The sequence below is a fragment of the Sciurus vulgaris genome, assembly GCF_902686455.1.
Source record: "Sciurus vulgaris genome assembly, chromosome: 2".
NCBI classification, from domain to species: domain Eukaryota; kingdom Metazoa; phylum Chordata; class Mammalia; order Rodentia; family Sciuridae; genus Sciurus; species Sciurus vulgaris.
The window spans coordinates 103273286-103297932 of NC_136462.1; the positions used below are offsets into that span (position 1 = coordinate 103273286).

Here is a 24647-nt window from a genome sequence, read left to right on the forward strand (position 1 = left end):
CACCTAATTCCATTCACTTCATATAATCTATTAATAGACTTGCCAGAGTTGACAAATCAAAATGTCTAAATATGAATCAGATACTTTTAGTATTAATACACTGCATTTAATATTTGGAACATACCTAACTGCTAAAAACATACCTACCTATAGAAATAATAAAGAATTAGTCATACACTGTTTTAAGTTCAAGCCATTTACAAGGTAAATTACCCATATATACTAACCTAATAAATTCCACTTGTCTACGATATGTTTTAATCAATATCACCCAAACTCTTGTCTTTACAATACAGCACCATTCTCTAGCTTGTTATGCTAAGTACATCCTAATTCAACTTCAACTTTATTCCCCAATGTGGTTTCTTACCCAGCCACACTCTATGGTTTTGTTAGTCTATGTATGTGCTACACACTGCTCTTATGCTCCCACACACTGCACTGCTCCCCCAAGCCTACAATTTTCCTGTGCTAACTCCTCATTGTCCCCCTAGATTTAGCATGCCTGCCAGTTCTGTTTTCCATTCATGGATCCCTCTCAAAAATCAATTTCACCAAATCTCATGTCACCCAAAAATGCGTTCAGAGTCAGAACATTATAATCGGATTCTGCAATATTTGCTGAATATATTGTTCTTGGGTTTTTAGCCACAAAAACAGAAATTATGCTTATGTCCCATTATTGATATTGTAATTCCTGAAGGAAACAAATATAATTCCTTAAGCTTAACTCATAGCCACCCTGAATTTTTCACCATTGGAATCGTGAAACATATTGTTACCCTTGGACTACCATCAACTTTTTTTTTCTCTCACATAATTATGTACCCACAAGATAAAATTCTCTGAAGGATGAGTGTCATAATGAGGGTAGCAGTAGGAGGATAGGTTGGAATTAAGTTCTGCTCATCCCTCTCCTGATAGTGCATTGGAAAAATTACTAGACATCATAATCATGTCACAGAGGCCACCAAGGACAATACAGAACCATAACACTCTCTTGAGGTAAGAAATTGCATCCTCCTAAAGAAGGAAATAAGCCAGCCATCCTTAAGCATTTGCTCATCACTTACTACTTGTCTAAAACCCTAAGATGGTAGTCACATTTCAATACCCTACATCCCAATTTCATTGTCTCCAGGCAAAAACCTGACCAGGGCTTAGCAGAGAAGGATGGGGGAAGCAAACAGTGGTTTTGTAGTACTTTGACTCTGACCCCCTCCTCCTGTCTGCTCAGTGGTAGAGCATTTGCTTAGCATGTGCAAGGCCCTGGGCTCTATCCCCAGAACTACAGGGGGAAAAGTCACTGAAAGGAATACAGAGTAGAACTTGGACTTTGGCCCTTCCCCAATAATACTTCAGTAGAAAACTAGGTACCTGCAAAGGAACATGACTAGGTGAAGAAAATACAAATAATGATACAGCTGAAGAGGCTAACTTTAAAAATTAAAGAAACCAAATAATACAGGTTATCTGAAATGCTTGGAACCACATTTTGGATTTTGATTTCTTTTAAGAATTTAGAATATTTTCATATACATAATATGATGAGACCCAAATCTAAACATGAAACTCATTTTGTTTTATATGTACTTTAGACACAGACTAAAGGTTTAGAATGTTTTTAGCTTTATGCATGAAACAAGGTTTCACAGTGTGGAATATTCTACCTGTAGCATAATGTAAGTGCTCAAAAAGTTTTTAATTTAAGAACTTTGGATTTCAGATTCCCAGATTAGAGATGCTTAACCTATATACACCATCTGAAATAGAATTGAAATATGCCTGTTAAATATGTTAAGGTGATAAGGAAGAAACTACCTGAGGCAAGATTGTTAGAATGCCATAGTACCCAAAGTTATCTATTGGTTCAATGGAATCTCTATGGAAATTCCAGTGGAATTTTTTTTTTAACAGAAATAGAAAAAAAAATTCTCAAATTCATTTAGAACCATAAAAGATTCCAAACCACCAAAAACAAATCTTGAACAAAGCCAAATGGAGGCATCAATCTTTCAAATTTCAAAATATACAACAAAGCTACAGTATTTAAAAGAGTAAGGTACCGGCATTAAAAATACACATATAGATCAACAGAACCAAAGAGCCCAGCAGTAAACTCACCTATATAGAGTCAGCTGATCTTTGATAAGGATACCAAGAATGCATAATGGAAGAGGATAGTCTGGCCATTTACATGTGAAAATGAAATTGGATCCTTAAGAATACACACACACACACACACACACACACACACACACACACACACACAATTTAAAATGTATTAGAGACCTAAACATAAGACAAAGATTTGTAAAGTTGGGGGTGTAGCTCTGTGGTCAAGCATGTGCAAGGTCCTGGGTTCAATCCCTAGCACTGAAAAAGAGAAAGAAAAATATTTATAAACCACATATCTTATGGAAGTTAACAGTCAAGATATAAAGAACTCCCACAAATTAACAGTAAATAATAAAATTCATCCATTTAAAATTTGGCAAAGGGGCTGGTAATATAACTATGGTAAAATCTATGCTATCCATAACAAATAAAAATAAAGAAATTAGACATTTTTCACAAGATGAATGGCCAACAGGTGTATGAAAGATGTTCAACATCACTAATCAGAAATGTCACTCAAGATATACCAAGTTATTCCCCTTAGTATGCTAATGCCAGAGAAAGAGAGAAAAAGTGTTGGCCAGGAAGTGGAGAAAATGAAACCCTTCTATGCTGTTGTTAGGAGTGGAAAATGGTGAAACCACCATGCAAATGGTATGGAGGTGCCTCAAAAAAATTAAAAATATTACTATTACATGATCTAGCAATCAAATTTCTGGGTATATATTCAAAAGAATTGAAATCAGGATCTCAAAGTAATATCTGCACTCCCATTCATTGCAGCATTATTCACAATAACTGAGATAGAGAATCTAATTGACAGATGAATGCATAAAGAAAATGTGCTGTGTAATATATACTTTTCCAATGAAACAGAACTGACATAATATATGCAGAAATATAAGAGGTGACTTACTTTGATATTTATCTCAGTCAATTATGGAGGCCAGAAAGTCTCATGATAACTCTTTGTACAAGCTGAATAACCAGGAAAGTTGATGCTGTAATTCAGTCTGAATCTGAAGGCCTGAGAATCGGGGTGGGAAAAGGAGGCACAGCACTGGAGTAAATCCCAGAGTCTGAAGAACCCTGAAGCAACAGTTCCCATGTCTGAGAGCAGGGAAAGATGGATGTCCCAACTAAATAGAGTTGACCCTTCCTCCTCCTCTTGTTCTATCTAGGTCTTCAATGGATTAGATAATTTTTGTTCCCATTGGTGAGGGCAGATCTTCTAAATGCTAATTTCTTCAGGAAACACCCTTGCAGACATACTCAACTGTCTGGGTATCCCTTAACCCAGTCAAAATGATATATCAAATTAACCATCACATAGATAATGGATTGTTAAATCTAGTAAAAGGAAATTATGTCATATGTGACAGCATGGATGAGCATATGCTAAGTGATGTAAGCCAGTCAGAGAAGAATACTTCATGATATCACTTATGAGGTGTCTAATATAGTCAAACTCAAAGACAGTAGAGCAGTGATTACCAGGAGTTTAGGGAAAAGAAAAATGAGAAGATGCTGTTGAAAGGGTATAACAAGTTCTAGAGAATTTCTGTATAACATTGTGCCTATAATTAACAATACTATCTTGTGCGCTTAGAATTTTGTCAATAGGGTACATCTTGTGTTAAGTATTCTTAGCAATTTTTTAAAGAGTTTTAAAGGGGTAGTGGCATAGCTCAGTGGTAGAGCACTTGCCTAGCATGTGGAAAGCCATGGGTTCAATCCCTAGGGTTGAAAATAAATAACAGAAGTAGGTTACAATATTAAGAATCAGAATATTTGCAATCTATTAAGGCAAAAGCTGAATAAATATAAGTTTGGAGTTTGGGGTAAGGAGGAGAGGGAATTGGGGAAATGTTGGTAAAGAACATCAAATTTCTGTTAGGAAGAATGAGTTCAAGAAATTTGTTGTACAACATGCAATTGCAGTTAATTACAATGTATTATATACTTGAAAATTGCTAAGAGTAATCTTAAGTGTTCTCACCACAAAAAGAAATGTACTATTGCATACATTAACTAGCTTGATTTAGCCATGCCAGAGTATACACATATCATATCATATTGTGTGCTATAAAAATACAATTTCCATTTATTAAAAATATTTTTAAAAGCCAGGCATGGTGGCACATGCCTATAATCCCAATTGCTCAGGAGGCTGAGGTGGGAGAAATTGCAAATTCGAAGCCAGCCTCAGCAACTTAGCAAGGCCCTAAGCAACTTAGTGAGGCCCTGTCTCTAAATAAAATATAAAAAGGGCTAGAAATGTGGTTCAGTGTTAAGCACCCCCCACTCCCCATTCAATTCCTATTGGGAAAAAATAGCATTTCTCTAAATTGCAATATCAAGTAGAAAACATTTTAGAAATAACCACTTTTCCATATCTATGAAAACAAACTACCTGGACATTAGCTAAGGAAATGAAGACCTCTGTGGAGTAATTTTAAATCAGTAAAGGATACAGAAAATGACTAATATAAAAAAACGGAGACTATCTCAGGTGAGAGGAATCTTTATGAAATACTATCACCCCCAGAGTAATGAATTAAATGTAACCCTAATTTAAACAACTCATTTACTGTAAAATATATGTGAAAATAAAAGGACATGAATAACAAACCCAGCCTCAAAAAGAACTAAGAAAATGATATGATATACCATAAGAAATACTAAAACTAGACTCCAAACAGACAAAAGGACTAATGGAAGAGAGTGGGGGAGTTCAGAGATGGACTCATTTACATATAAGAACTTCATGTATAATAAAAACAGCACCAGGAATCAATGGTAAAAGGATGGTTATTTAAATAATGCTGAGGAAACTGGCCTGCTGAATTAGAAAAAAATGGATTCATATTTAATTCCAGATGCAGAGGATGGGCTCCAAACAGTAGATTAAAACATGAAAGGTAAACCAAAAAGTCAAGAAAATAAATTATGGAAGGATATTCTCAGACACAAGTGAGAAAGAAATTTCTTAAAACACAAACCATAATTTAAAAAAAAAAAGCCACTATGAATTTGTATCAAAATCAAGAATTTCTATACAAAAAACACTTTGGAAAGAGTTAAACAGATGATGAATTTTAAAGAAGACATTAGCAAAATCCAAAATAACAATGTTATAACATGAAATAATAATTTTCTTATAAATCACTGAAAAGCCCCAATGGAAAAGGATATCAAAAATTTCAGAAAAGAGCAGAGTTTATTGACAATTTAAAGAGTGAAACCAAAAATTAATAAACACATTAAAAGATGGTCTTATTTGTTAGTAATCAGAAAATGTTGTTATGGGGCGCAACTTAAGAACAGACCGATCACCACTGAGAAGTCCAAATTTAAGAGTCTTTATTAAGCCGGCAGCTGACTGTCTCACACAATGTCCCCAAAAATGGCTATTGGGAGAACAGCCCCGACCACGGGATTGTAGGGGTTCTTATACCAAAAATCACATCAATCATAAGTGTCTGTTGCTATGATTTGAAATTACAAACTAACATCATGAGATCATCAACAGAGGGGGAAGTGGGTCAAAATGACCCTTACCTAGGTACAAACTAAAGAATGGTTACTAACATCCACACAATCACCGTTTACATGGTACATTGGTTAAGAGCAATAAAGAGATGAAAAGAGAGCAATTTTTCATTACATAAGAATTGTCGGCTGAGCGGCGGTAGCGGTGCAGAGCAGGGCCAGGCTCTGTTCAACTGGGACATGGAGTCAGAGGCTGGCGATGCGACCTCTTCGGCTGTGGATTTGGCCATCCCCAAAGAGATATTGATCACAAATATCTAAAAATGGAATCAGATGTTGAGATTGACCAATCTTCTGGAAGTCATCTGATGAAGGCCAGTCACCAACAGGTGTTTGTCTCAGAAATTGTAAACATAGATGGATCTCAATGGAGTTTCACTCTTAAAGGATTTAAAACATGCAAACATAGTAACTTACAAGACTAAATGATAAATATTTGACTCTGGTCCTTGAGTATCTGATGCTTCTATACCAAATTCTACATGGATTTACTTATTGCCACAGAAGAATGGTGTTGCATCAAGACTTGAAACCACAGAACCTTCTCATTAATAAAAACGGGAAGATTGATCCTGGACCAACATGTTGAAGATTTGGACCTACATTTTCTTGTATAAGATGAAGGGTCTCTGGTCTAATTTTGAGGTCCTTGATCCATTTTGAGTTGAGTTTTGTGCAGGGTGAGAGATAGAGGTTTAGGTTCATTCTGCTGCATATGGATTTCCAGTTTTCCCAGCACCATTTGTTGAAGAGGCTATTTTTTCTCCATTGCATATTTTTGGCCCCTTTGTCTAGTATGAGAAAATTGTATTTATTTGGGTTTGTGTCCATGTCCTCTATTCTGTACCATTGATCTACCTGTCTATTTTGGTGCCAATACCATGCTATTTTTGTTACTATTGCTTTGTAGTATAGTTGAAGGTCTGGTATTGTGATATCCCCACATTCACTGTTCCTGCTAAGGATTGCTTTAGCTATTCTGGGTTTCTTATTCTTCCAGATGAATTTCATGTTTTCTTGCTCTATTTCTGTGAGGTATGTCAATTGGGATTTTAATTGGAATTGCATTGAATCTGTATAGCACTTTTGGTAGTATGGCCATAGACTTCCTTAACATGACTCGCATAGCATAAGAAATAAAAGCAAGATTCAATAACTGGGATAGATTCAAACTAACAAGCTTTCTCTCAGTGAAGGAAACTATCAGCAATGTGAAGAGAGAGCCTACAGAGTGGGAGAAAATCTTTTCCACTCATATCAGATAGAGCACTGATTTCCAGAATATATAAAGAACTCAAAAATCTCTACACCACAGAGTGGGAGAATATCTTTGCCAATCATACTTCAGATAGAGCACTAATCTCCAGAATCTATAAAGAACTCAAAAAACTCTACACCAACAATACAAATAATCCAATCGACAAATGGGCTAAGGAAATGAACAGGCACTTCACAGAAGAAGATGTACAAGCAATCAACAAACATATGAAAAAATGTTCAACATCTCTAGTAATGAGAGAAATGCAAATCAAAACCACCCTAAGATTCCATCTCACCCCAATTAGAATGGCGATTATCAAAAATACAAGCAACAGGTGTTGGCGAGGATGTGGGGAGAAAGGTACACTCATACATTGCTGGTGGGGCTGCAAATTAGTGCAGCCACTCTGGAAAGCAGTGTGGAGATTCCTTAGAAAACTTGGAATGGAACCACCATTTGACCCAGCTATCCCACTCCTTGGTCTATACCCAAAGGACTTAAAATCAGCATACTACAGAGATACAGCCACATCAATGTTCATAGCTGCTCAATACACAATAGCCAGATTGTGGAACCAACCTAGATGCCCTTCAATTGATGAGTGGATAAAGAAACTGTGGTATATATATACAATGGAATATTACTCTGCCATAAAGAATGATAAAATTATGGCATTTACAGGCAAATGGATGAAATTGGAGACCATCATGCTAAGTGAGATAAGCCAATCTCAAAAAATTAAAGGACGAATGATCTCGCTGATAAGTGGATGATGACACATAAGGGGGAGGGTGGGGGGAGTTAGTGTTAGGGTTAGGGTTAGGGTTAGAGTTAGAGAGGGGGACAAGAATGGAGGAAGAAAGGACTGTTTAGAGGGAAAAGAAGGGTGGGAGGGGTGGGGGGAAGGGAAAAAATAATAGAATGAATCAAACAACATTATCATATGTAAATTTATGATTATACAATGGTATGCCTTCAACCCACGTACAAACAGACAAACAACATATATCCCATTTGTTTACAATAAATAAAAAAAGAAAAAAAAAATCTCTACACCAAGAATACAAATAATCCAATCAACAAATGGGCTAAGGAAATGAACAGACATTTCACAGAAGATCATCTAAAGCAATCAACAGATATATAAAAAAAATGTTTAACTTCTCTAGTAATACGAGAAATGCAAATCAAAACTACCCTAAGATTTCATCTCACCCCAATTAGAATGGCGATTATCAAGAATGCAAGCAACAATAGGTGTTGGCGAGGATGTGGGGAAAAAGGTACACTCATACATTGCTGGTGGGGTTGCAAATTAGTGCAGTCACTCTGGAAAGCAGTGTGGAGATTCCTTAGAAAACTTGAAATGGACCCACCATTTGACCCAGCTATCCCACTCCTTGGCCTCTACCCAAAGGACTTAAAATCAGCATACTACAGAGCTGTAGCCACATCAATGTTCATAGCTGCTCAATTCACAATAGCCAGATTGTGGAACCAACCTAGATGTCCTTCAATTGATGAATGAATAAAGAAACTGTGGTATATATATATATATATATATATATATATATATATATATATATATATATGTGCAATGGAATATTACTCAGCCATAAAGAAGAAGAAAATTATGGCATTTGCAGGCAAATGGATGAAATTGGAGAATATCATGCTAAGTGAGATAAGCCAATCTCAAAAAACCAAAGGAAGAATGATCTCACTGATAAGTAGATGATGACACATAATGGGGAAGGGAAGGGGCAAGAATGGAGGAAGGAGGGACTGTACAGAGGGAAAAGAGGGCTGGGAGGGGTTGGGGGAGGGAAAAATAACAATGAATCAAACATTACCCTATGTAAATGTATGATTACACAAATGGTATGTCTTTACTCCATGTACAAATAGAGAAACAACATGTATCGCATTTTGTTTACAATAAAAATAAATTTGAAAAAATAAATAAAAATAGAAAAGGGAAACTAAAGTTAAAAAAAAAAGAATTGTCATTCTGTATTGCTAAACATGTCACACTAAGTAACTGAGGATGGGCACAGAGGTGGGATGTTCCCATGGGAGAAGCTTATTTCCTACATAACATGGAGTCTCAGAGCAAAATGGAGTGTTTAGTCATTTCCCTTATAGTCTGGCCTATAACATTCTCATGGAGCCAGATCTGTCAGCCCATCACAATGTGCATGAAAACAATAATGCAATATTGTTCTAGGTCTATAAAAATTTTCTGGGAAGAAAATTGCTGGGGAACATCAGGTGTTTGTGCTGCGTGTGTGGAATGCCCTCTAGAATGCCCACAGTAACCTGGCAGCACTCAATACAGCAGTGATATAATCTGAATTCTGCACCTGAGCATACATTGCTAAGAATTCCTCACACGAGTCCATCAGGAGGTGTGTATAAAGATATCTACTGCAGTTCTGGTTTTGGCAGGATAAAGATGAAGGCAAGCCAAGCATCCCACCCTCATTCCCTGGGCAAGTGAATGTGCAGCATGTAAAACAACCATTAGAACCACATAGTAGATAGAAGTAATGGCTAGATGAACCCAAACCATAGGATCAGATCACCAGGAAAGTATTAAGTCATGAAATAAGCAAAATGCTATAACATTAGTGCATAAGATGTCTGAAAATTACTTCAAAATAATCTGGGTAAAGATGAGTGGGAAATTGGGATAAATTATAGACAAAATAACTTGGGCCATGAACTGGTTTACTATTGAGGTTAATAATGAGTTTGAGAAAGTTTCTTATCATCTCTACTTTCATATGCAAATTTTTGCATAATGTTTTAAAATAAATGTATACAAGATAAAAATTTTACCAAAAAAAAAAAAAAAAGGAAAAGAAAAACTGTATACATAAAACACACTAGAATGTTTGCCTAAGACTGGAAGGGAGGGTTGGGAATAGATATAAAAGAAAAAATAATAGAAGAGGACTATGTGGGCCAATGATGATAGCACACCAGTTAATAAAACTGGTTTTATTTAATGCTGGCAGCTAAATTCCAAAGCCAATACTGACTATTCAGAGAGTTAGGTGGGAGCAGGGGAGTTAGGTGGGGCTATGCAACAGTCAGTACGGAATATAAGCAACACTGAGGTGTAAGCATCCATAAAAACCAAACAAATTTTCACTTCAGAGAAGTTTGTGGCTTTGTGGTAGTGAGAGGTAATTTTCATTGTGTGTCATTTTAATTGGTAGTCACAGCTTTCATTTGTCAAAACAAATTAAATTGAAACTTAATGTTCCTTAACTTTAAAAAAAAAAAAAAATCAATTCAGTACCATGACCTTCCCCACAAGACTATTTCCAAAGTGTCTCCCTTGGCACATATTTCACAATTCTTTTACTATTACTATTTAATTATTTATTTTTTTCAAAAAATTGAATTTTTCTTACACATATTTTCATACCCTAACATTATCTACCCTTTCTTCCTATGTAACTCATATTTTGTATATTTTAAAAGCAATACCTATGGCCAACTTGAACATTAGAATAATGGAATATAAGAACTACTTAATACAACAAAATATTTACTATTTTTGTTTCATCTTCTAAAATGCCTTTTTAAGTCTTTAGGACACATATGTTATTCTGAACAGCACGTCTGGATACCCCAAATACTAGACCAACTTAAATAGGGTATGCCACTAGAAGGTCTATGTCTACATATCTATGAATGGAAAGATAGATACAGTTAGAATACAGCAGTTAGAGACCCCAGGCTGATGTTTAAATAAAACAAAAGGAGAGGAAAAGGTGAAGGGAATGAGTACATGGCCCAAGCTAGGGAATCTGGGAGAGCTGAATCAGAATCACCTGTAGGGCATAAGTCACAGAGTTCGAGAGCCCGCCTGCTGAGTTTGATTTAGTGTGTCTGGGTGAGAGTCTGAAAAAAGCTTTTCTAAGGTGCTCACAGGTGGTGGTGATGATGATACAAGGCTGACTCTCAAACTGCCCCTACCTATGTCCAAGTCCCAAACTCTTGACCACTAGAGCATACTGCCTACCATACTAAGATGAAATTTTATTAAGGCATCTTTTTTAAACTACCAAACACACGTTTGATTTATATGTGTATTTGTGAGGAAAGACTTCCTCTAACAAGATTCACTAATATTCCACTCACTGTAGCACCAGAAAGTTCAATTCACCCAAATATTGTGCCCAACATTTTAAATTCATTCTTCCAATGAATGAGGGACCAACCATATAACCCATCAGTGTGCTAAGTACTGGGACAGAGGGAGAAGAAAAGACAGTTTCCATCCTCCTGGAGCATACGTTCTCTAATCAAGAGTCACTAAGCTCCCCAAATGGAAGTCACAAGGGGTCTCCACTAGTCCATATGTGCCCATTTGTAAATTAGAAAACTTACCCATAAAACAAGTGGAAAACTGGCTGGATTTTTGACTCCTCCATGATACCGGGTTGGATCCTTGTATTACTATAAACCTACACAAATGGTCACCCTGAAACTCTTGTGTTTAAATTAGCCTTTAGGTTAAGCTTCATCTTAACCTTAGTTGCATAATATGCAATTCTCAGACTCTCCATCATACATATTCAAATCCCACAATGTATTTCAAATTTTTAGAGGGCTTTATAAGGCAAGGGCTAGATCTTGTGCATGTGGCGGGGGGGGGGGCTTACATACACATACACACACACACACACACATATACACTCAAATACATACACATGTATATGCGTATATATTCAAATGCATATGCATGCTACAACAAACACTAATAGAATTCTTTGAACAAAGGGACTCATGTATCTTGAGGTCAATGTGCATTTAATTTGCAAAACTCACATTATGCTACAAATTTTGCTCCGATTCTTGTGTTTTTCACTTAGCACTGCTTGAAGTTCTAACTATTTAGTTGAATGCACTTCTAATCCTTTGTGTCTAACTCTAACAAGGTATTCCTTGGAGTGCATCCACACCATTGTTTTTCCAATCCCCTAATGATGAATTCTTAGGTTATCATTGATGCCCAGTATTATAATGAAAATCCTGACACATATATCCTACTGGGTTACTTCAACTGAAATTATACAATGAGAAGTGGCAGTAGGAAGTAGATGGAAAAAACAAAAACTCAGAGGTTTTCAAGATGGCGGCCTAGAGGGTGGCTGCATTACGCGTTGCTCCAGAACTCAGGATTCAAGAGAGGAGATATTGAGACGCTTGGGACCAACTCAAAGTAGCCGGGTGACTCTCACCCCCTGGGGGGGCATCCCGGATGGGACGGGGGTCCCGGAACGCAGGAAACTTTGTGAAGTAGAACTGCCGGCGAGACGCCCCTCCCCCCGCTGGAGCGCCATAGAGGAGGCCGGCGGCACAGCGCTGGGACTCGGAGCAGCCACTGGGGCTCCGGCGGCTGCCCGGGGGAGGAGAGGCGGGGAGAACTGTGTGGACTCAGGACACCAGGGCCTGCCCTGAGGAGGAGGAGAGGAGCGTGGCCACTTGGATTTGGAGAGACTGCGCCAGAGCTGCAGGCGGTTGCCAGAGGAGAAGCCGCGCGGCGAGCTGTTTGGAATCAGAACGACGCTTCTGAACCCCGGGGCCTGCCCTGAGGACGAGGAGGAAGAGGAGCGGCCGCTTGGATTCAGGCGACTATACGGGAACTACAGGCGGTTGCCAGAGAAGGGGCTGCGTGGCGAGCTGTTTGGACCCTGACCACTTCTGAACCCCGGGGCCTGCCCGGAGGAGTAGGAGAAGGAGGAGAAGGAGCGCGGCGGGTCCTTTGGACTCGCAGTGACTGCATTAGCGCTCCAGGCGGCTGCTCAGAGGAGAAGGCGAGTGGTGAGTTATTTGGTCTTAAAGTGACAGCTCCTGAACACAGGGGGGCTGCCTGGAGGAGAAGCGTGGTGGGACGCTTGGTCTTGAGGGACCACACCAGAGCTCCGGGCGGTGGCCCAGAGGACCCGTGCAGCGGGTCACGTGGATTCAGAGCCACTCAGAGGGACTGCTCCTGAACACCCGGGGGGTTATCTGGAGAAGGAGGAGGAACGGGCAGGGTCACTTCGACTCGGAGTGATTGATTGCCCCGGGCTACGGGTGGTTGGTGGGAGGAGGAGGCACGAAGTGAGTTTCTTGGACTCCTAGTGACCGCACCGGGATACTGGGCAGCTGTCTGGAGGAAGAGGCCTGTGGCGGGTCTCTGGGACTCAGAGCGATTGTTCGGGGCCACAGGTGGCTGCTCAGAGGAGGGGCCACGCAGCCAGGCGATTAGGTGCAGAACAGGGTCCCAGGATCTAGGAGGCTTCTGGGTGGAAGAGCCGCACAGAGACAGGCTTAGGGCGGAGCGAAGGTTCCAGGCCTATGGGCAAATTCTCTGAGGAGGGGCAGCCTAAGGAGATTCATCTGCGAAGGGTGAGGCTCCCAGGCCCAGGAGGTAGGGCCGGGCCCCTGGAAACTTTGCAGAGGAAGGCAGCCCAGCCCAGGCAGTAGATGTAAATTGAGGGGAACCTCTAGGAGGAAACTGACCAGCGAGACCTCCCCACCGGGTGAGTCTTCCCTGCTGGGTGAGGTTTCCCACAAGGACGGTAAAACCAGAGGCTCAGGCCCAAACAGGCCTTGCCTCAGCCCACAGCCTAGGTCCCCTTTGGATGACCATTGGTCAACAAGTGGAGGCACCTCTGCCCACTAGCAGGGAATATACCCCACCTGAAGGCCACCACTCCTAGAGAGGCAGCTTCCTTGTGGAGCACCGCATTATCAACCTCCTCCAAGACTTCAGCCTACTGAAGGCTAAGAGGGGATATATATAGAAATCTTCAGGGTCATTGTAAATCAACAGAGGAAATCTGCAATATCTCAGCGGTCCACTGATATCTGAACAACATGAGAAAACAAGGAAAGAAAATGCTGCAAACAAATCTAGATGTTACATCAATAAAACCCAATGACAGCATGGCAGAAGAAATGACAGAAAAGGAGTTCAGAATGTACATAATTAAAATGATCAGAGAAGCAAACGAGGAGATGAAAGAGCAAATGCAAGCATTGAATGATGAGATGAAAGAGCAAATGCAAGCATTGATTGATCGCACCAATCGACAGTTAAAAGAGCAAATACAGGAAGCAAAAGATCATTTCAATAAAGAGTTAGAGATATTGAAAAAAAACCAAACAGAAATCCTTGACATGAAGGAAACAATAAACCAAATTAAGAACTCCATAGAAAGCATATCCAATAGGATAGAACACCTGGAAGACAGAACCTCAGACATTGAAGACAAAATATTTAACCTTGAAAACAAAGCTGAACAAACAGAGAAGATGGTAAGAAATCATGAACAGAATCTACAAGAACTATGGGATATCATGAAAAGGCCAAATTTAAGAATTATTGGGATTGAGGAAGGCCTAGAGAAACAAGCCAAAGGAATGAACAACCTATTCAATGAAATAATATCAGAAAATTTCCCAAATCTGAAGAATGAAATGGAAAATCAAGTTCAAGAGGCTTACAGGACTCCAAATACACAAAATTACAACAGACCCACACCAAGGCACATTATAATGAAAATACCTAACATACAAAATAAAGACAGAATTTTAAAGGCTGTGAGAGAAAAGAACCAAATTACATTCAGGGGGAAACCAATACGCATATCAGCAGATTTTTCAATCCAGACCCTAAAAGCTAGAAGGTCCTGGAACAACATTTTTCAAGCCCTGAAAGAAAATGGATGCCAACCAAGAATCTTATACCCAGCAAAACTTACCTTCAAATTTGACGATGAAATAAAATCCTTCCATGATAAACAAAAGCTAAAAGAATTTACAAAAAGAAAGCCAGCATTACAGAACATTCTCAACAAAATATTCCATGAGGAAGAGATGAAAAACAAAGAAGCAAATCAGCAAAGGGAGGAATTATCCTAAAGGAATTGTCAAATAAAGGAGGAAACAAGTTGTGTCAAACAAATAAATAAACAAAATTTTAAAAATGAACCAAATGACCGGGAAACCAAATCATTTCTCTATAATAACCCTGAACGTTAATGGCCTGAATTCATCAATCAAAAGACATAGACTGGCAGACTGGATTAAAAAGAAAGATCCAACAATATGTTGCCTGCAAGAGACTCACCTCATAGAAAAAGATACCCATAGATTAAAGGTGAAAGGATGGGGAAAAACATACCATGCACATGGACTCAGCAAAAAAGCTGGAGTATCCATCCTCATTTCCGATAATGTGGACTTCAAGCCAAAGTTAGTCAGAAGGGATAAAGAAGGTTATTTCATACTGCTTAAGGGAAGCATAAATCAGCAAGATATAACAATCATAAACATCTATGCCCCAAACAGTGGCTCATCTATGTATGTCAAACAAATCCTTCTCAATTTCAGAAACCAAATAGACCACAACACAATAATACTAGGTGATTTTAACACGCCGCTCTCACCACTGGACAGATCTTCCAGACAAAAATTGAGCAAAGAAACCATAGATCTCAACAACACAATCAATAATTTAGACTTAACGGACATTTATAGAATATTCCATCCAACCAAGAGTGAATACACTTTCTTCTCAGCAGCACATGGATCCTTCTCTAAAATAGACCATATATTATGCCACAAAGCTAATGTTAGCAAATACAAGAAGATAGAGACACTAGCATGTATTCTATCAGATCATAATGGATTGAAGTTAGAAATAAATGAAAGAGTAAAACACAGAAACTATTCCAACATCTGGAGGTTAAACAATATGCTATTATATGATGAATGGATAACAGAAGATATTAAGAAGGAAATTAAAAAATTCTTAGAGGTAAATGAGAACAAAGAAACATCATATCAAAACCTCTGGGACACTATGAAAGCAGTACTTAGAGGGAAATTTATTTCATGGAGCGCATTTAATAAAAGAAGTAAAACTCAACAAATAAACAACCTAACACTACAGCTCAAAGCCTTAGAAAAAGAAGAACAGAACAGCACCAAAAGTAGTAGAAGACAGGAAATTGTTAAACTCAGAGCTGAAATCAATGAAATTGAAACAAAAGAAACAATACAAAAAATTGACAAAATAAATAGTTGGTTCTTCGAAAAAATAAACAAAATTGATAAACCTTTAGCCACACTAACAAAGAGAAGACGAGAGAAAACCCAAATCACTAAAATTCGGAATGAACAAGGAAATATCACTACAGACAGGATGGAAATACAAAACATAATTAGAAGCTATTTTGAAAATCTATACTCCAACAAAATAGAAAATTTCGAAGACATCAACAGGTTTCTAGACACATATGAATTGCCTAAACTGAATGAGGAGGACATAAACAATTTAAATAGACCAATTTCAAGTACTGAAATAGAAGAAGTCATCAAAAGCCTACCAACAAAGAAAAGTCCGGGACCAGATGGGTTCTCAGCCGAGTTCTACAAAACCTTTAAGGAAGAGCTCATTCCAATACTTCTCAAAGTATTCCATAAAATAGAAGAGGAGGGAACCCTCCCAAACTCATTCTATGAAGCCAATATCACACTGATACCTAAACCAGACAGAGACTCATCAAGGAAAGAAAATTTCAGACCAATATCCTTAATGAACATCGACGCAAAAATTCTCAACAAAATTTTAGCAAATCGCATACAAAAACATATTAAAAAGATAGTGCACCATGATCAAGTGGGTTTCATCCCAGGGATGCAAGGTTGGTTCAACATCAGGAAATCAATAAACGTAATTCACCATATTAATAGACTTAAAGTCAAGAATCACATGATTATTTCAATAGACGCAGAAAAAGCATTTGATAAAATACAGCACCCCTTCATGCTCAAAACACTAGAACAAATAGGGATAGTGGGAACATTCCTTAATATTGTAAAGGCCATTTATGCTAAGCCCATGGCTAATATCATTCTAAATGGTGAAAAGCTGAAAGCATTCCCCCTAAAAACTGGAACAAGGCAGGGATGCCCTCTTTCACCACTTCTATTCAACATCGTTCTTGAGACTCTGGCCAGAGCAATTAGACAAACCAAAGAAATTAAAGGGATACGAATTGGAAAAGAAGAACTCAAACTATCCCTGTTCGCTGATGACATGATTATATATTTAGAGGAACCTGGAAATTCCACCAGAAAACTCTTAGAACTCATAAGTGATTTCAGTAAAGTAGCAGGTTACAAGATCAATGCCCATAAATCCAACGCATTTTTATACATAAGTGATGAATCTTCAGAAAGAGAAATTAGGAAAACTACCCCATTCACAATAGCCTCGAAAAAAATAAAATACTTGGGAATCAATCTCACAAAAGAGGTGAAAGACCTCTACAATGAGAACTATACAACACTAAAGAAAGAAATTAAAGAACACCTTAGAAGATGGAAAGATCTTCCATGTTCTTGGATAGGAAGAATTAATATTGTCAAAATGGCCATACTACCTAAAGTGCTATACAAATTCAATGCAATTCCAATTAAAATCCCAATGACGTACCTTACAGAAATAGAGCAGGCAATTATGAAATTCATCTGGAAGAATAAGAAACCCAGAATAGCTAAAGCAATCCTTAGCAGGAAGAGTGAAACAGGGGGTATTGCAATACCAGATCTTCAACTCTACTACAAAGCTATAGTAACAAAAACGGCATGGTATTGGTACCAAAATAGAAAGGTAGATCAATGGTACAGAATAGAGGACACGGACACAAACCCAAATAAATACAATTTTCTCATACTAGACAAAGGGGCCAAAAATATGCAATGGAGAAAAGATAGCCTCTTCAACAAATGGTGCTGGGAGAATTGGAAATCCATATGCAACAGAATGAAACTAAACCCATATCTCTCACCATGCACGAAACTAAACTCAAAATGGATTAAGGACCTCGGAATCAGACCAGAGACCCTGCAGATTATAGAAGAAAAAGTAGGTCCAAATCTTCATCTTGTTGGTCTAGGACCAGACTTCCTTAACAGGACTCCCATAGCACAAGAAATAAAAGCTAGAATCAACCACTGGGATAGATTCAAACTAAAAAGCTTTCTCTCAGCAAAGGAAACTATCAGCAATGCGAAGAAAGAGCCTACAGAGTGGGAGAATATCTTTGCCAATCATACTTCAGATAGAGCACTAATCTCCAGAATCTATAAAGAACTCAAAAAACTCTACTCCAAGAATTCAAACAGTCCAGTCAACAAATGGGCTAAGGAAATGAATAGACACTTCACAGAAGAAGATCTACAAGCAATCAACAAACATATGGAAAAATGTTCAACATCTCTAGTAATAAGAGAAATGCAAATCAAAACCACCCTAAGGTTCCATCTCACCCCAATTAGAATGGCGATTATCAAGAATACGAGCAACAACAGGTGTTGGCGAGGATGTGGGGAGAAAGGTACACTCATACACTGCTGGTGGGGCTGCAAATTAGTGCAGCCGCTATGGAAAGCAGTGTGGAGATTCCTTAGAAAACTTGGAATGGAACCACCATTTGACCCAGCTATCCCACTCCTTGGCCTATACCCAAAGGACTTAAAATCTGCATACTACAGAAATACAGCCACATCAATGTTCATAGCTGCTCAATTCACAATAGCCAGACTGTGGAACCAACCTAGATGCCCTTCAATTGATGAGTGGATAAAGAAACTGTGGTATATATATACTATGGAATATTACTCAGCCATAAAGAATGATAAAATTATGACATTTGCAGGCAAATGGATGAAATTGGAGAATATCATGCTAAGTGAGATAAGCCAATCTCAAAAAGCCAAAGGACGAATGATATCGCTAATAAGTGGAGGTTGACACATAATGGGGGGGGAGGGAAGGGTTAGAGTTAGGGTTAGGGAGGGGGGCAAGTATAGAGGAAGGAACTACTGTATAGAGGGTAAAGAGGGGTGGGAGGGGTGGGGGGAAGGGAAAAAAATAACAGAATGAATCAAACAACATTGCTCTATGTAAATTTATGATTACACAAATGGTATGCCTTTACGCCATGTACAAACAGAGAAACAACATGTATCCCATTTGTTTACAATAAAAAAAAAAAAAAAAAAAAAAAAACAAAAACTCAAACCTACACATCAATGAATCATATCTCAATGGTGTTAGAGAAAATGTTGCTGGAATCACCTCACCTTCTCAATGTAAGCAAAGAAAGAGCTACAAAAGTGAGTTCTTCACAAAACTGGTAGGAAGTGATGTTCACAGATACACCCCACTCAGAATCTTCAGACTGAGAAGACACTAGAAGTATCAGAGTTAATTAGAAGGAATTCATTTATAGATATAGAGAAGTAGTCATGTTGACCTAACAAATGCTATTTTAGTATCAATTGTATGAGGTAAACTTCATCCCACTTCCCAGGACACTGCCCATCTGCTTCTTGTACTTTATATAGTTCTCATTCTAGAATAGTTTGGGGATGGTATCAGAGAAGAAAAAACTGTTTTCAATGCTTTGAGAAGAACAGACAGTAGTTGTATTCATCAACAGTTCTCAGCACCACCTGCATCTTAGAATCATCTGTTGAAAATTTCCCAAGCCACAGCTCCATGGTGGCCTACTTAGAGCAGAATCTCTAGGTATCAGCACAAGATTAGTGTAAAGTTTCACACATACCCCAAAGGTGCTGACGGACATGGACACACTGTGTTAAACACTTTGGTTACAAGGACTCATTTGTCATGTCAGCAAATATCAGAAAACTGCCTCAAACTGGCATAAACAAGAGAATTTGAAAGCTCACCTAATCACAAGTCCAGGTTCCACAGTGGTTTCCATACAGATACATCCAAGTCCCAATCACACATCACCAAATTTCTTTCACTTTGGCTCTGATGCCTTCAACTTCAGGCTGGTGACAAGATAACTTGAAGCCATTTCTATATCTCACATCTGAGCATATATGGTAGCACTGCTTTTATAGCAATTAATTCTCTCCCAGAAACCCCCAGTGGATATTCACTCACAGCTCATATTCACCCAGAACTGGGTTCCAAGCAAGCAAAGGCAATTGAATACCAATTCAACTGAGGCTGGTCATTCTCAAATACAAGTGTGCTCTAAAATTACCAGGAGAGCATGTTAAAAGGCCACTGAGCCCTATGACCCTGTTTCTTACTTAGTAACCCTGCAGGAAGGCCCAAGTAATTGCATACTCAGCTCCCAGCTGATGCTGATATACTTTGAGAGCTGCTGATTTCAACCAATGAGGATTCACTTGCTGAGAATATGTTGTTTTCTCTAAAGCACATAACTGTGCAAAAAAGGGGGAAATGCCTGTTAACATCTAAAAAGGCCTACAAATTCTTTGACACTCTTCTAAAATGTGACCTCATTCCCCTTCCCTTGAATGCAGGCTGGACTTACGGCTCACTTCTAACAAAGAGAATGAAGTGGAAACTGATGGTGTATGACTTGATCAGTAGGCTATATGCAGCTTCCAGCTCAGTCCCTCTCTTTCTTGAATCTCTCACTCTAGGGAAAAACCAACGGCCACATTATAAGGACACTCCAGGGAGAGTCCCATATGGCAAAGAACTGAAACCCCAGGCAACAGCCAGGTGAGCAAGCTCTCTTGGAAGCAAATCCTCCAGTACCAGTCAGGTCATCAGTACTCTGCTCTGGAGTCCTTGCCAGTCCAGCCTGATGGCAAACTCCTGAGAGATACTGAGTCAGAAACTCCCAACTCAGTTGCCCCTGAATTACTGACCACCTAAGATTATAAATGTTTGTTGTTTTAAAACAATAAATTTTGAGGTTAATTTGTTATGCTGCAATAGATAAATAATTTAATATCAAATTAAATTTGAAAGAAAACATCTTGAGTAATCAACAGTGCCTGGCACCACTTGCCTCAGTTAATGAAAGTTTGGTATAAGAACACTTGTGGCTCTTGCTTTTCTCTCCCGCTGACTTGCTTTCTTTCTCCTCCTCGCTTTCCACCCTCTCTAGCGCGCACCCTTTCTCTTTCCGTTCTCTTTTCCTCTCATTTTCTCTCTTACCCTGCAGGGAGACACTCTGTTTGCATAATAAACTCCCTTATGTGACTTCCCGTGTCCAGCGTGGTTTTCGTGGGATTCCTTATATTGGTGCCGCGACTCGGGATGGGATCTTCCACTGTCTCTTAAGCTAGTGGAACACACCCCCTCACCCGGACACTCTGCTCTGCATTCATCACCGGACTTCAAATTGGTGAGTCCTCTAGGCCGGTTCCCCTAGGCCAATTTATACCCTCGAGGTGGCTGAGGGGTGGGGGCACCCCCAGCCACAACTTTTATAGTTTCAGCAGGCCCCTATAGTCGGTCTTATCTGCCAGGTGGATTCCTGATTTTATGGTGGAGATTCTCTCTCAGGGTTGAGGCTCATCTCGTGCTCGCCCACTCGCACTCAAAAACCCTGATAACAGGTCCTCAACTCTTCCCGGCTTTTGCCTGGCCCCACATTGATGTTTGTGTGACGACACCATCTGTGTGCCTCCTTCTCGTCTCCAGTCAACTGCTCTGTGGCCTTGGGACACTGGGGCACAGACTCGGCTGTATCAATCCCCACCATGGAATCTGGGTCCTCCAATCTGGCAGATTCCACCCTGGGAACCCTTCACCCGACCCCAGACTTAAAGCCATCAAAATTCATTTGTGTAATGGCACACAGCTTCCGTGAGCGAGCGGGCAGATGGAAAGGGATTCCTTATCTTCAAGTCTCTTCTTTCGTGCTTCTTGGCTCTTCCTACAGGCTTGGGCGCCTCCAGACCCTGCTTCTCCGTCTTCCCCGGCTTCTCCATCTCCTTTGCCCCGTTCTGTTTCGTCTTCCATTCCCCCACCCAGCCCATCTAGTCCTCCTGCCACGAGGTCCCACGTCCGCCGGTGTGGAGGGAGTAACCAGCCCAACCACAGTGACATGTCCCAGTAAGGAGTATGACCTGTTAGCTGCTTTCAGATCTGAGTCAAGGCTTACATTGGAATGTAAATAGAGGAAGCCAAAATGTTCAGTGGGAGACCAGTCTCAAACCCAAGGAAAAAAGTGTCCATTTTAAATTTCTCCTGGGCTACAACTCAGAATACTTTTCTCCCTTTCACCTTTTCTCTGCTTCTCATTTTCTCATGCTTTCATTAATGACCATTATCATTCTTCTTCTAGGACTTTTGTTTTTCTTAAATGCTATATTTTTGAGCTCACAATTTTGATCCTACATACCTAGCTTAATGATTTTTGATCAGTTCTTTTTAATCCAACTCTAGAGTTATGTTTAAACATCTGTTACATTGCAATGGAGATAAATATTACAAGGCCTTTACTTTTGTGTTAAATATAAGTGCACATAAAAATTAAAATTTTTAAAGTGGATCCAAATATTTTTAATTCACGTGATTTAAAGAGGTTCAATTTAAATTGGGTAAACTAATAGAAGTAAAATGTCTTTAAAATTAACTCACAAGTCTCTAGGTGGTCACATTAATAAAATGTTGATGTTTATAAAATGTCTAACATCAATTTTTCTAGGACTTTTCTTCAACAGGAAAGAGATGGCAAATACTATTGATACACTTGTCTGATATCCTGGTTGTTTTTACAATAAGATGAGTGTATGGGATTATTCAAATGTGTTTGTTAGAGACATCTAATTAATTTACAAAGTTATTCCATGGAGTAACATACTTAAAAACATTATTCTTTGTATATTAAATGTGTTCATATTTTCCAGGTATACAAGCCTTTAAAGCAGAAAATTTATCAAGCTGCTATTCTCCAAATTAAACTTGTCTGTAATGAAGCACCCATCCCCAGATGCCTTTACAACCTGCTCTTCCCCAACCCGACTTCTACCTTGGACCCCTCAATTGACCCAATTTCTAAAAAGGGAACTCCAAACTGCTTGCCCCACGCTGCCCCCTTCCAGCTCGAAGAAGTCAGAGCAGTCATTGACCCCCCTTTCCCTACAGCAAAGGAGTTCCTAAAATTAGAGGGGTGAGTGAAGCCAGAATTGGGGACAGGCAGTTAGTGTAGAGATGGGGGATCAGTCAAATCGAGGAAATGAAGTCCATGAAAACCATCTGCCTTTGGAAGTCTGGAAGGAAAATGGACTTTTTATATCTCACCTGCAAAACCAGCCCCAGTCACTTAGGCAGAAAGGAGAGAGAAGGCTTTGGAAAGAACTGGAGAGCAAAAGATTTTCTTATAAAAACAGAAACGGGGGAATGTAATGCACAAAGCTGCTCCCCCTGACCTTTCTGGTGCAGCCATTTTCCCCGCCTCCCAAACACTTGCCAATCTGTGAACATCCTAGCTAGCTATTGGTTCATCAGTCAGCTTGCAAGATAAGAACCCTGGGACAGCCCAGTGTGGTCAGTCTGGGAAGGCAAAGGTCCTGCACATGCAAGATACACCAGCTCTTGGAAGTGGGAAACTGCACAAGTGAATCAGAATTCCTTCTCCTCAGCCTCTCAGATGATCCAGAAGTGTAGCCCCTACTCTTTGGACTGTTCCTGTCCATGTACCTGCTCACAGTGCTTGGGAACCTGCTCATCATCCTGGCTGTCAGCTCTGACTCCCACCTCCACACTCCCATGTACTTCTTCCTCTCCAACCTGTCTTTGTTTGACATCTGCTTCATCTCCAACACAGTCCCAAAGACGCTGGTGAACATCCAGGCAGAGAAGAAAGACATCTCCTACGTAGATTGACTGACTCAGGCATATTTTTTAAATACTTTTGCTGGAATGGATAAGTTCCTACTGGCCATGATGGCCTATGACCATTTTGTGGCCATCTACCACCCCCTCAACTACACAGTCAGTCATCATGAATCCCCTGTTCTGTGTCCTCCTGGTTCTGCTGTCTTGGCTTGTCATGTTCTGGGTCTCTTTGATGGATATCCTACTGTTGAAGAGACTGACCTTCTCCACTAGTGCTGAAATCCCACACTTCTTCTGTGGAATGGCTCTCTTCCAGGTGGCGACTTCTGGTATGCTTTTCTCCAGTATTGTTCTCTATATGGGCACCACTGTGCTGGTGTGTTTCCTATGACTGGGATCCTCTTCTCTTACTTTCAGATTGTCTCTTCCTTATTGAAGATGTCCTCCTCTGTGGGCAAGTATAAAGCATTTTCCACCTGCGGGTCCCACCTCTGTGTGGTCGCCTTATTCTATGGAACAGGACTTGGGGTTTACCTCAGTTCTGCTGTGACCATTTCTTCCCAGAGAACCATGATTGCCTCAGTGATGTACACTGTGGTCACCCCCAAGCTGAACCCCTTCATCTACAGCCTGAGGAACAAGGATGTGAAGGGGGCCCTAGGGAGACTCCTCAGCAGAGCAGCCTCTGGCCCTTGATAGATTACTGTCTCCCAAACTAAGTGAAAAATCTGTCCCATAATACAAACATGAACTTGAATATCTAGGTTCTTTCCCTAGAACACAGGAACATTTCCTTCTATTCCTTTTAACTTTGTTTGTGTATACTTTTGTATAATTTTTTCCCTATCCACTCCTTTACTAATACCATTTCAATTGTCCTCCCTGTTTGTGGTCCATAAAGGTGAAGATTGTTTTCTTACAGCAATACCTGAGACTTCCAACTCAACATAAAGAACTTACATGTAGTGCTGATACGTATTCCTCATAAAGTACTGCTTTAATGTTGGAGTTCTTCACCTCAACATCAATGTATTCCTTTTTCCCTAGAAGTTA

The 24647-nt window shown here is 39.5% G+C and overlaps 1 pseudogene across 1 annotated transcript; it reads left to right on the forward strand.

Moving 5' to 3' along the window:
- The first annotated feature begins 23369 nt into the window (after positions 1-23369).
- On the forward strand, positions 23370-24290 carry LOC306651753 (olfactory receptor 7D4-like; annotated as a pseudogene). The gene has a single exon. The product of its transcript is annotated as an olfactory receptor 7D4-like (transcript).
- The last annotated feature ends 357 nt before the right edge of the window (positions 24291-24647 follow it).